Raw genomic sequence first — 13,564 nt, 5'->3', positions numbered from 1 at the left:
TGTTCCTTCAATTTGAGCTGTAGTTCATTGTGGCAATGGAGGAGGCCAAGGATGGTCATGTTGGAAAAGGAGTTGTTAGAGAATTGAAATGGGTGGTGACTGGGAGGTTTGGTCAGCCCCTGCGGGCCCAGCTGAGATGCTCGGTGAACCATTCCCTTAGTTTGTGTTCAGTCTCCCCTATGTAGAGAAAACCACATCGGGAGCATCTGATGCAGTAAACAAGGTTGGAAGAGCCCATCTCAGCTGGGCCTGCAGGGGCCGACCGGACCTCCCAGTCACCGCCCACTTCAATTCCCCAAACCAATCTCTTTCCAACATGACCATCCTCAACCTCCTGTTTTTGTCTCTAACCATGCTGGTAATACTCAACATTCTAGTCTGAGGATCAACATTAGAAGTCTGGGTACTCTCAGGGCAAGATGACAGGTTGAGATCAAGGTATCCTCCTTTCGAACAGGTACCCAACAGGGTTTACACGGTTTGCTTTCAAGAGCCAGAGAAGAGCAATTTGAGTCCCAATAAAATCCTGGATAGCAATACTCTCAAAGACAATTAGTGTCAAGTGGTTTACTAAGATCCTAAATGGCACCTTGCTGCTGGTAGGCAGGATTCCTTTGTAAGGATGTCCCTGGCCCAGATTAATTGGACACTGTTTTTCCATGAGTAGGATCTGATACATGTACCCCCACCCAATTCTCCCCCTCCTCCACCATTGTTGCCAGCACCAGCATGCTCAATTCAATTCTGCCCTTATGGGTATTTTGGAAGCTTTGTCCTGGTGTAACCCAGGTCACATCTTGAGCTTTACAACCTGTTGAAAGCACAGACTCTATTGAAAAAGGAGCTTTCTCTCATCCTCAGGGACATCCCAGTGAATACACAATGCATTCCAATGCTTTTATGTTCTCCCTTTGATCTGAGTTCAAACAAGCTCACCGTATTGGGTAGCCTGATAAATAGGACATTTGATGAAGTCATGTTGCAGTCAATGTAAGCTGCTCTGCATTTTCTGAGTGTTTTCTGTTCCCTCGTTGCCCTTTACTTCTAACTTGGTTACGGCCAGTCCCACAGCAACCTCTACAGGGAACTGTTAGTAGCACATTAATTACTGTAGGATTCCCACTTCTGAAACCTAGAGATCAGTTCTGAAATGAATCTGTTTCAATGTTTGTTTTTGAGAAAGGGGTTGCTTTTGCTTAACATTGTGTTTGCAGTTGTTATTCGGTAGATTGTTGCTTAGCACTTCTGTCCCAGTGCAACTTCTTCAGCTGTGCCTATACCAATTCTAATCATTGATAAACAGCAAAAATAGATTGAATTCATTGCAGTTTTAAAATAACTCATCTTTAAGGAATTCAGTAAGTTTTCCATTAATTCTGGATTATATTGCAGTCAAAAGCCTTTCAAACAGAATTTTGAGAAAAAAGCAGTCGTATCAAAGTCCAGATGGGCATATTACACTACTTTCAATACACTTATCTGAAAAAAAGATTTATGGCACCCAATAATATTCTGGTTGAAAAACCCTCAAAAATTAAATCCGAATCACAATGAGTTGGTTTAAATCAAATACTTCCTCCTTTAAGTCCTGTACACAGCAATTCCTATTCTTAGAGTGGTAGAATTTAATTTGTACAGTTTTGATATCTATTGGAATTGATGTCGGCAAGTTGGCTACTCCTTATCCTAACTTTAAAAGTTACTTTTACTTACTGGTGACTTTCTACTCAAATCTCAATCCAGAGCCTGGATGTTGTGGATTCAACAAAATCTGGATCCCAGGCCGAGACCTTTATTTTATTCACTGGTGGGACATGGGTGGCTGGTCAGCATTTATTACCCGTCTCTAGTTGCTCCTGAGAAGGTTGCAGTGAGCTGGCGTCTTGAACTGCTGCAAATCATGTGCTGTAGGTTGACCCACAACACCCTTAGGGAGGGAATTCCAGAATTTTGACCTAGCAACAGTAAAGAGACCACACTATATTTTCAAGTTATGATGGTTAGTGGCTTGAAGTGGAACTTGCAGATATTGGTGTTCCCATTTATCTGCTGCTCCTGTCCTTTTAGATTGAAGTGGTCATGGGTTTGAAAGTTGATGTCTAAGGGTCTTTGGTTAATCTTTGCAGTGCATTTTGTTGATGATACACACTGCTGCTACTGAATGTCAACAGTGGAGAGTAGATGTTTGGCACCACATCCACAATCAAATGGGCTTTGTCCCCGTTGGACTCAAGCTTCTTGAGTGTTGTTGGGGCTGAACTTATCCAGGCAAGCGGGAAGTATTCCATCACACTGATGACTTGTGCCTTGTAAATAGCGGACAGACTTTGGGGAGTCAGGAGTCAAGAATGTGGTGCTGGAAAAGCACAGCAGGTCAGGCAGCATCCAAGGAGCAAGAGAATCAATGTTTCAGGCAAAAGCCCTTCGTCAGGAATGAGGCTAATGAACGACTTTTGCCCAAAATGTCGATTGTCCTGCCTCAGATACTGCCTGATCTACTGTGCTTTTTCAGCACCACACTCTCAACTCTAATCTCCAGCATCTGCAGTCCTCATTTTTGCCTTTGGGGAGTTAGGAGTTACTTGCTGCAGTACTCCTAGCCTCGAACCTGGTCTTGTAGCCAGGGTATCTATGTGTGAGTCCAGTTGAGTTTCTGGTCGATTGTAACCCCAGAAATTGATACTAGGGTTATCAGTAATGGTAACACCATTAAATGTCAAGGTGCAGTGGTTAGATTCTCCCTTATTGGAGGTGGCCATTTCCTGGCATTTGTGTGGTATAAATATTACTTGCCACTTATCAGTTCACACCTTGATATTATCCAGATCTTGTTGCATTTGGACTAATTCAGTATATGAGGAGTTGTGAAAGATACTGAACATTGTGCAATCATTGGCAAATATCCCCATTTCTGACCTTATGATGGAGGGAAGGTCACTGATGAAGCAACTAAAGACGGTTGGGCCTAGGACTAAACACTGAGGAACTCCTGCAGAGATGTTCTGGAGGGCTGAGATAATTGACCTCCAATAATGTCAACAATCTTCCCATGTACAAGGTCTGACTCCAAACAGTAGAGAGCTTGCCCCATGCTTCCAGTTTTTCTTGGGCTCCTTGATGTCACACTTGGTCAACTGCACCCATAATGTCAAGGGTTCACCGAGGGAATTCAGCTCTTTTGCCCATGTTTGAACTAAGGCTTAAATGAAGTCAGGAGACGAGTGGCCCTGGGTGAACTCAAACTGGGCATCAGTGAGCAGGTTATTGCTGCGCAGGTGCTGCTCGATAGCAGTATTGATGACACCTTCCATCACATTACTGATGGTTAAGAGGAAACTGATAGGGCGGTATTTGGCAATATTTGAGTCCTGCTTTTTGTGTACAGGACATACCTGCCCAATTTTCCACATTGTCAGGTAGATGCCAGCATTGTGACTATACTGGCAAAGGGAGCAGAAAATTCTGGAGGACAAGTCTTCAGTACTATTGCCAGACTCTTGTCAAGGTACATGAGCCAATCAGTATCCAATGCCTCTAATCATTTCTTGATATGACGTGGACTGAATCGAACTGTAATGGTGGGGACCACTAAATGAGATCACAATGGATCATCCACTGGACACTTTGGTTGAAGATTGGTGTGAATGCTTTAGCCTTATGTTTTGCATTGATTATTAGGCAGCATGGTGTCACAGTGGCTAGCCTCACACCACCAGGGATCTAGTTCGATTGCACCCTTCGGCGACTGTCTGTGTGGAGTTACCACATTCTTCCCCATGTCTGCGTGGGTTTCCCGCAAGTGCTCCGGTTTCCCTCTACAGTCTAAAGATGTGCAGGTTAGGTGGATTGGCCATACTAAATTGCTCACAACATCCAGGGAGGTGCAGGATAGGTGGATTAGCCATGGGGTATGTAGGGATATAGCAATGGGGTGGGTCTGGGTGGGATGCTGTTCAGAGGATTGGTATGGATTTGATGGGCTGATTGGTTTAATGCCACATTGTAGGGATGTTATGATTGAGGATGAGGATATTGTGGATGCCCAGTTTTGAGTTGCTAAATCGTTTGAAGTCAATCCCATTTAAAATGGTAATAGTGCCACAACCAACACCATGGAGGTTATCCTTATTATGGAGGCAGGACTTCATTACTCTTACCAATTCTGTCAAGGACAGATGTATCTGCAGCTGACAGATTGGTAAGGATGAGGTCTAATACATTTTTCCTTATTGTTGGTTCCCTAGCCACCTGTCGCAGACACAGTCTAGCAGCTATGTCCTTTAGGACCCAATCAACTCAATCAGTAGAACTGCTTCTGAGCCAATTTTGGCGGTGGACGTTGAAATCCCCCACCCTTTGCACTCTTGCCATACTCAATTCTTCCTCCAAGTGTTCTTCATGGAAAAGTACTGATTCATCTGCTGAAGGAGGACTATATGTGGTAACCAGCAGGTGCTTTCCTTTCCCATGTTTAACCTTAAGTTATAGGGTTCAGAGACAATGTTGAAGAAAGTTTGTGAGAAGATTTGTAGCTCGGGTGCTCGTTGTTGTGGTTCTGTTCGCCGAGCTGGGAGTTTTTCTTCAACAATGTTGAAGACTCCCAGAGCAACTCCCTCCAGGCTGTATACCACCTCTGCTGGGTCTGTCCTGTTGGTGAGACATGTACATATCCAGGGAAAATGGCTGAGTCTTGGGGCATTGTCTGTAAGGTATGATTTCATCAGTATGATTATGACAGGCTCTTGCTTGGCTAGTCTGTGAGACAGCTTTCCCAACTTTGGCACTACCCCCTAGATGCTAATGGGGAGGGCTTTACAGTGTCAATAGGAGAGTTTGCACCATTAGGAAAAAGTGCGGACTACAGATGCTGGAGATCAGAGTTGAGAGTGTGATGCTGGAAAAGCACAGTATCCGAGGAGCAGGAGAATCGATGTTTTGGGCAACAGCCCTTCATCAGGAATAAGTCTTGTGGGCTGGGGGGCTGAGAGGTAAAATGGAAGGAGGTTGGGACTTGGGGAAGGTAGCTGAGAGTGCATTAGGTAGATGGAGGTGAGGGGAATAGTGATAGGTTGGAGAGGAGGGTGGAGCAGATAGGTGGGAAGTAAGACCATGACAGGTAGGACAGGTCATGAGGGAGGTGTCAAGTTGGGAGGTTGGAGCTGGGTTAAGGTGGAGGGAGGGGAAATGAGGAAACTGGTGAAATCCACATTGATGCCATGGGATTGGAGGGTCCCGAGGTGGAAGATGAGGCGTTCTTCCTCCAGGTGTCGGGCAATTAGGGAGTGGCAATGGTGGAGGCCCAGGACCTGCATGACCTTGGGGAAGTGGGAGGGGGAGTTGAAGTATTCAGCCATAGGGTGGTGGAGTTGCTTGGTGCAGGTGTCCCGGAGATGTTCTCTGAAGCGTTCTGCAAGTAGGCATCCTGTCTCCCCAACGTAGAGAAGATTGCTTTGGGAGCAATGGATACAGTAAGAACCACAAGCCTGACTGTCTGGGTCAACCCATCATCTCAGCCTGCTCCTGCCCCACCAAACTTATTTCCTCATAAATCCTAATACTGTCCTATACCCCCCAGTCCAGGAACTCCCCACCTACTTTCGGGACACTACACATGCCCTTCATCTCCTCCAAGACCTGCATTTCCCTGGCCCCCAACGTCTCATCTTCACCATGGATATCTAGTCCCTGCAGATATCTGTCCACCATGATGAAGGCCTCCAAGCCCTCTGTTTTTCCCTCTCTCATCGTCCCCATCAATACCCCTCCATTGATACTCAATTCCTTTGGCTGAACTGGTCCTCAACCTCAATAATTTCTCCTTTGAAACCACCCACTTCCTCCAGACAAAAGGGATAGCCATGAGCACCTGCATGGGCCCCAGCTACGCCAGTCTCTTTGTCAGTTATGTGGAACAGTTCATCTTCCACAGTTACACTGGCACCATTCCCCACCTTTTCCTCTGTTACATTGATGTCTGTATTAGCGCCACCTCATGGTCCCACGAGGAGGTTGAACAGTTCATCAACTTCACCAACACATTCCACCCCGACCTTAAGTTAACCTGGACCATGTCAGCCACCTCCCTCCCCATCCTATACCTTTCCATTTCCATCAACAGTGACCGACTCAACACGGACATCTTTTACAAACCCACCGACTCCCACAGCTACCTGGATTACACCTCCGCCCACTCTGCCTCCTGTAAAAACGCTATCCCTGATTTCCAATTCCTCCGTCTCCATCACACCTGCTCCCCGAAGGACCAGTTCCACTGCAGAACACACCAGAAGGCCTCCTTCTTTCAAGATGGCAAATTCCCCTCCCATGTGATTGATGATGCCCACCAGTGCATCTCATCCACTTCCCGCACCTCTGCCCTCGACCCCCACTTCTCCAACCACAACAAGGACAGAACCCCCACCCCCTGTCCTCACCTTCCACCCTACCAACCTCCGTATACATTGCATCATCCTCCATCACGTCCAGCACCTACAAACGGACCCCACACCAGTGATATATTTCCCTCCCTACCCCATCCGCTTTTCATAAAGACCTTTCCCTCCACGACTACCTGGTCAGGTCCACGCCTCCCACCAACCCACCCTTCCCTCCCAACACCTTCCCCTGCCACCGCAGGAATTGCAAAACCTGTGCCCACACCTCTGTCCAAGGCGCTAAAGGAGCCTTCCACATCCATCAAAGTTTCACCTGCACTTCTCCACGTCATTTATTGTATCTGTTGCTCCCGTTGCAGTCTCCTCTATATTGGGGAGACAGGACACCTACTTGCAGAATGCTTCAGAGAGCATCTCCATGACAACTGCACCAAGCAACCCCACTGACCCGTGGCTGAACACTTCAACTTCCACTTCACCAAGGACATGCAGAACCTGGGCCTCCTCCATCACCACTTCCTAACCACCCAACATCTGCAGGAAGAATGCCTCATCTTCTGCCCAAGGCATCAGTTTGAATTTCACCAGTTTCTTCATTTCCCCTCCCCCCCCCATCTTAACCCAGATCCAACCTCCCAACCCGGCATTCCCTCATGACCTGTCCTACCTGTCCATCCTCCTTCCCATCTATTTGCTCCACCCTCCTCTCCAAACTATCGCCATTAGCTCCACCTCCATCGACCTAGCACACTCCCAGCTACCTTTACCCCAGCCCCAACCCCTCCAAGATTTCTTATTTGTTACAGTATTAGCAGTGACGGAATGAGTAGTACTCTCATATCTCATTCAGAAAGTAATGGGTTCCACCTCCCACTCTATAGACCTGAGAACAAGATCAAGGCAAGCAATTCCTGGGGTTGGGTGAGTTGGGGTGGGGGGGGGGGTGGTACTGAGGGAATGCTGCACTGAGGAACTATTGCATTGTTGGAATTGTTGGTTGAGATGTTAACCTGATGCATGAAATTTATCATTCCCACTGTCCCTGCAAAAATAAGACATATCAGGGTTAAAGAAAGTTGTTGGGATGATCAGAGATTGCTGAAGTTGATCAATGAGTGAAGGGCTTTTGCCCAAAACATTGATTCTCCTGTTCCTCAGCTGCTGCCTGACTGGCTGTGCTCTTCCAGCACTACATTCTCAACTCTAATCTCCAGCACCTGCAGTCCTCACTTTTGCCACGTTAAATGTCTGTTTAGGAGGCAATTGTTGTGGTAATTCGATTGCGATTCCTACTTTAGCACAAACTGTCAGGTAGGAAAGAGATAAAAATGTCTTTCATCATTTGGATGTCATTCACTTACAGTGACATTACTTGAAATGATTATCAACAGAGGTATATTTCGAGCAATAAATCCTATACATTCCGCATTTCACACTCAGTAAATGAAAACATAATCCCTATGCAGTTGTAAATTGAAGAAAGAAATGTAAGAAAATGCAACAGATTTTCTGTCCATTTTGTCCATCGATTCACAAAAGAGACAGTTCCTTTGTTTCATTTTAGTCTAAGTTATGCTGCTCAGTCAAGTCCAGCTTTGAGTTCAATGCATTGAGAATTCTTTGCTGAATCTTTATGATGCTATTCTGTGACTATAGCTCATGATACCACTCTGAAATGTACATTTTATCTTGCCTCCAGAATTAATTACAGGTTGGATGCAGCTGCAAACTGACATTTTGCAAAAGTCTTCCTAATTTTATTCATTAAGTAAACTGTAGGTTTAAACTAACACTGAACTGGGATCTAGATTAATTGACTTGCATTTTCACAAGTGTTAGTTGACCTGAAATTATTTTACACCACATTGTAACACAACAATTAACTCATAGAATGACACAAAATTCAAGGAGGTGATTTAGCTGAGGTGTCTGTGCCAGCTCTTTGATATATTTTCAACAAGTCCCTTTCCTTGGCTTTTCCAATAACCTTGCAATTTTTACCCTGTTCAACATTTATCTAAATCCCTTTAGAAGTTGCTGTTGCATCTGATTCCACATCAGAACACCCATTACATAAAAAATTCTCATCTCACCCTCAGTTGTTTTGCCAATCATGGTTTCTAATCATCCTACCCAAGTGCAGTGCTGTCAGTATGCCCTCCCACAGTGCAGGACTACCTCTGCCCTGACCTTCAGCAGTGCAATGCTCTTACAGTGTAGCAATTCTGCATGACAGACCCTCAAGCAATGTCACATCCTATCAACGCTCCCTCTCTGACACTCTATACTGTACACCAAGCCCCACTTGATCAAGTGGAGTACTTACTCTGTACGGACTGTCTGACAGCACCCTGCAGTAGAGTGACAGCCTAGATTCTGGGTTCACATATTGGTAATAAATATTTGTGTACATACAGTTCTAGTTGTATGGAATTGTTTCTCCTTCCTCCTTTCCCACATATTTTCCATTGGGTGATTAATTCAGGCTAATTTTTTTGTCCTTTTGTCAACATGATCTGGCAATTCCTGTGACATTCCCTCAGAACCTATCTTGCCATCATTTTCACCTCACTGATTCTGATATGTGGTGGGAAAATATTATTAACTTTAAAAAACCAGGCAACGATGATTCAGTTTGATTTTTAAGATCATTTATCAAAGGTTTATGCATGTCCCAAGATTACTCCTCGAAATTCTTCTTCAAAACTATGTGTCTCCCGGTCCTGGGCTACCACCCCACTCATCACCTGAATATAGATTCCAAATGGAGACTTCATTGTGTTCCCACATGTCCAATACATGTACACACCTCAGAGTTAAAACTGGAACTTTGATTTTAAAGTGGCAAGGAGGAACAACTGGCAGAGAAAGAAATCTGGAACATGCTAAGGAGAGATTAAGCACTGAACTGAATCCCTTACGTTAGTAAGAGACATTCTCTATCAGAACTAACATCTACCTGACAATGTGGAAAATTGCCCAGGCATGTCCTGTTCTCAGAAAGCGGAACAAATCTCAATCATCAGCAAAATGACGAAAGACATCATTGACAGTACTATCAAAACAGCATTTATCAGCACTGAAGTTCAGTATTGGTTCTGCCAGAGCCACCATGATCCAGATCTCATTTCAGCCTTGGTAAGGACATAAACAAAAAACGGCAGAATTCAAGGGATGGGTGCGACTCCTCTTGACATCAAAACAGCATTTGACCAAGTGTGGCGTGAGGGACCCTGGGAAAATTGAAGTCAGTGGGAATCAGGGGAAAATTCTGGCTAGAATCATAAAATCCCTACAATGCAGAAAGAGGCCATTCAGCCTCTTGGTCCACATCAACCCTCCAACGGGCATCGAACCCAGACCCACCATCTATCCCATAACCCTGCATTTCCCATGGCTAATCCACTTAGCCTACACATACCTGGGTGACACTAAAGGCAACTTAGCATGGCCAATCCACCTAACCTGCACATCTTTGGAAGAAACTAGAGAACCCAGAGGAAACACAAGCAGACATGAGGAAAACGTGCAAACTCCACATAGTCAATTGCCTGAGGCTGGAATTTAACCACTGTGCCACCCAGCTCAAAAGTTGTCGGCCAATCATCTCATTCCCAGGATATTATTGCAGAGGTTTCACAGGATACTGTCCTAGGCCCAACTATCTTCAGTTGCTTCATCAATAACATTCCATCCATCATAAAGGTTAGAAGTGGTGATGTTCACTGATGATTTGACAACTATTTTGCGGTTTCTCAGTTACAGTTCATGCTGTTATGGAGCAAAATCTCAACAACCATCGTACTTGGACTGCTAAGTGACAAGTAATAGTCACATTCAATGGGAAATCAACCATCACCCCTTGATATTTAATTGTTTTGTCAAGACTGAAATCACTGACTGTCAATATCCTGAGGATCACCATTGACCAGAAAATGAATTGGACAAACCATATGAATACTCTGACTATAAGACTGGAGGCTGGAAATTTTGCTTTGAGAAACTCACCTCTGACACCCAAAGACAAGGCAGGAGTTTGATGGAATACATGGTGGAGTGAAGCTCCAATGAAAGTCAAGAAACTTGACACATTTCAGGACAAACAGTCCTGTTGTTCAGCACCCCATTCACCACCGTAGATCATTTGCACACCCCAACATTATGCATTCTGGCAGTGTGTAACATCTACAAAAATGCACGGCAGCAACTTGCTCAGGTTTCTTTAACAGCAATCTCCAAACCTGAAGGACCTCTATACTTAGAAGGACAAAGGCAGCAGATGCACTGGAACATTGCCACCTTCTCCACTATATTTCATACTGTCTAAACTTGCACTTATATCATCAGCCCTTTACTGTTTCTGGGTCAAAACCTTAGAACTCCCTGGCTAACAATAACTGTGCATGTACCTACATCACATGGACTGCAATGGTTCAAGAAGGCAGCTCACCACCACTTTCTCAAAGACAATTAGGGAAGAGCAATATACGCAGCCTTGCAGTTGTTGAAATTATCATGAGCAACATCACGGCAGATCCACTAGAGATCCATTTACAACCTTAGATATCAGCTGTGGGCAGCCATTACCTCAACAATCCCAAAGGAATCACAGAAATATGGAATTGTACAACTTGATTGCACATGAGAAGTATTCATGATCGAGGTGAACACCTCAAGGGAGAGTGCTTTTACTATTAGGAAGCTTAGCGAATTTTTATTGAGATGTGGTGGAGAGAACAGCTGTATTTATAAGGAAGTTACAACTAACTATGGTCTACTACCTTAAAATAAATAAATGTGATGGAGTTGGATCAGACACTCTGTTGAAGGTTCTTGTTACATTCAAGATCTATCCTGAAATACAGTCAGTTTGGAAAGTCTCAGTTACAATACAGCAAGAACCAAGAGAGACAAGACAAACCCTAATTAGACTGAGGAGTAAAGAAATTCTGGAAAATTGAGGCAACTTCTCCAGGAGTTCAGTGGAAATAATGAATACTGTAGAAAACCTCAGTCCTGAGAGATACATGTAAAAATGAGCACAAGCCAAAGTTAGCATCCAGCATCAAGAAATGTTTTGCACAAACTGATTATAACTTACATAATGGACACCTAGGGACTGGAAATTTAAAATCAAACAAAAACCATGGACTGTAGCATCAAACAGAGAGAGAAGAGAGATCAGATTTACATTTAAATGAACTGTGGGATCTGAGAGACACCAATACAACAGGTGGGCAGATGGCATAATCTAACAAACAGGAGATGGATTGTTTCACATATCAGCTGCTCAGCCATTAACAATTTAAACATTTGCATTTCTAAACCATTTTTCTTCATCTCCCAGAGTTATCCTAGAAAATTTCACATCTGGTGAATTACTTTGCATTAGCTTAATATGACACCAGTTTTGTGCACAGCAAGATCCCATCAACAGCAACATGACAAATGTCACCTGGAAATGCTCCTAGTGGGTTTTTTTAAAATATGAAGCTGTTCTTTATTTTTGGCACCTGAAACTCAGACATAGATACTTTTAAATCATCCTGTTCAGATATGTTGCAAAACCCATCTTGAGCAATTGGTACTTAAATGCAGATCTTCTGAGCCAAAGATAGGGGCATTACCTCTGTGTTGCAAGTGTTCTTTCTTAATGGTGTTGGCAATGGATCAAAATTGAAACTAGCTCAAACTTTTCATCAAAAAAGGGAAAGAAGACTTTTTAAAATCGACTGTCAAATAATCCTCTAATTCTAATGTAATTTATGTTATGAGTACAAATCTTTGAGAAGGGTTTGAAGAAATTACTATCTTCCTTAAAGGTGTCTTTCATCAATAACACCTTCTGAACCTGCAACCACCAGCACCAAGAAAGTCAAGGAAAACAGGCTGGTGGGAAGTGATTGCCATTAAGTATCACAATGTCTTTATGAGGAAATGTATTAACTGTTAGTTCAGCAAAATCTAAAGCTCACTACCTAAAAGCAAAGTGGCACTGCATAGATTGCAATAAAAGCTCTCTACCAGCTCCTGACTCAATTAGTGATGTCATCCATCATGAACTAGAAATAAAAGGACAGGAGCATATTGCAAGTGGATTGGAGATGTGCCATGAGGGTTCATCAAGGTTGGTACATGTCAGATGCCAATGTCCAAGGACTTTGGGTGCCTGTGGCCAGTGCTCATGGAGTGTGCCCCAAGGTCAATGCTCAGTGTCCAATGAGGAGATCGTATAGAGCAGTGGCTACCTGAAATCACAAGGTACTCTAGCTTGCTCAGTGCTGTTGGCAAGAATGGAAACTGAATATCGACAAGATGATTTTGAGCTTTAGCAAAACATTTAACAATCTATAACTTTCTTTAATTGTAACTTGCTGCTGCCCAGTAAGAAAGTCACCTCACAGTTTGACAAATGTACAAAATAATCCACAAGATAAACTTCTAGTGCTATTCTGCCACAAATCTCATTATAGTCTCTGTCACTCAGGCCCCAATAAGATCTCCCATCCAATATTTTTATTAATTTGATCTGTTTAACTTTGCATTTTTCCATGGCAGGCATTTTGATGAACATTTATTTTAATTTTATTGTTGGTGTTATTCTTTCCAGTTGGCTGTTTAAGGGATTCTTTTGCTTTATTCATCTTTTCTTTAAAGTTTGATGTGAAAAGCTGAGTGTGACATTTGAACACTGCCTCCAACAACTTCAAAACAGGAAAAGAAACAGCTTGATAATGCAGAGAAATGGCTGAGGGTCTGTTCATCCATCACTTATCCATTGATTACCCTGCCATTGTCTGCTCATCCATCACTCTCACATCGATTTCACTGCCTGCCAAGTCTGCCCATCTATCATCCAACAACAATTTGCATTTATATGACACCTTTACTGTAATAAATTGCTGTAGTGCACTCTACAGGAGCAAATATCAATCAAATTTTGACACTGAGTTACTAAAGGATCTACTCGTGCAGGTGACCAAACCCTTTGCCCGAAAGACAGGTTTTAATGCATATCTTAAATGAGGAGAGAGAGAGAGACCGAGTGATTTTGGGGGAGGGGAATTCTGAATGTTGGGACCCAGGCAGATGAAAACATGGCCTTCAAAGGTAGAGTAATTAAAGGCAGGGATGCATGAGATGCCAGATCTAGAAGACTGTCTGGGGAC

This window comes from Hemiscyllium ocellatum, chromosome 18 (genome assembly GCF_020745735.1).
Source record: "Hemiscyllium ocellatum isolate sHemOce1 chromosome 18, sHemOce1.pat.X.cur, whole genome shotgun sequence".
Lineage (NCBI taxonomy): Eukaryota > Metazoa > Chordata > Chondrichthyes > Orectolobiformes > Hemiscylliidae > Hemiscyllium > Hemiscyllium ocellatum.
This window is presented reverse-complemented; position numbering follows the sequence as displayed.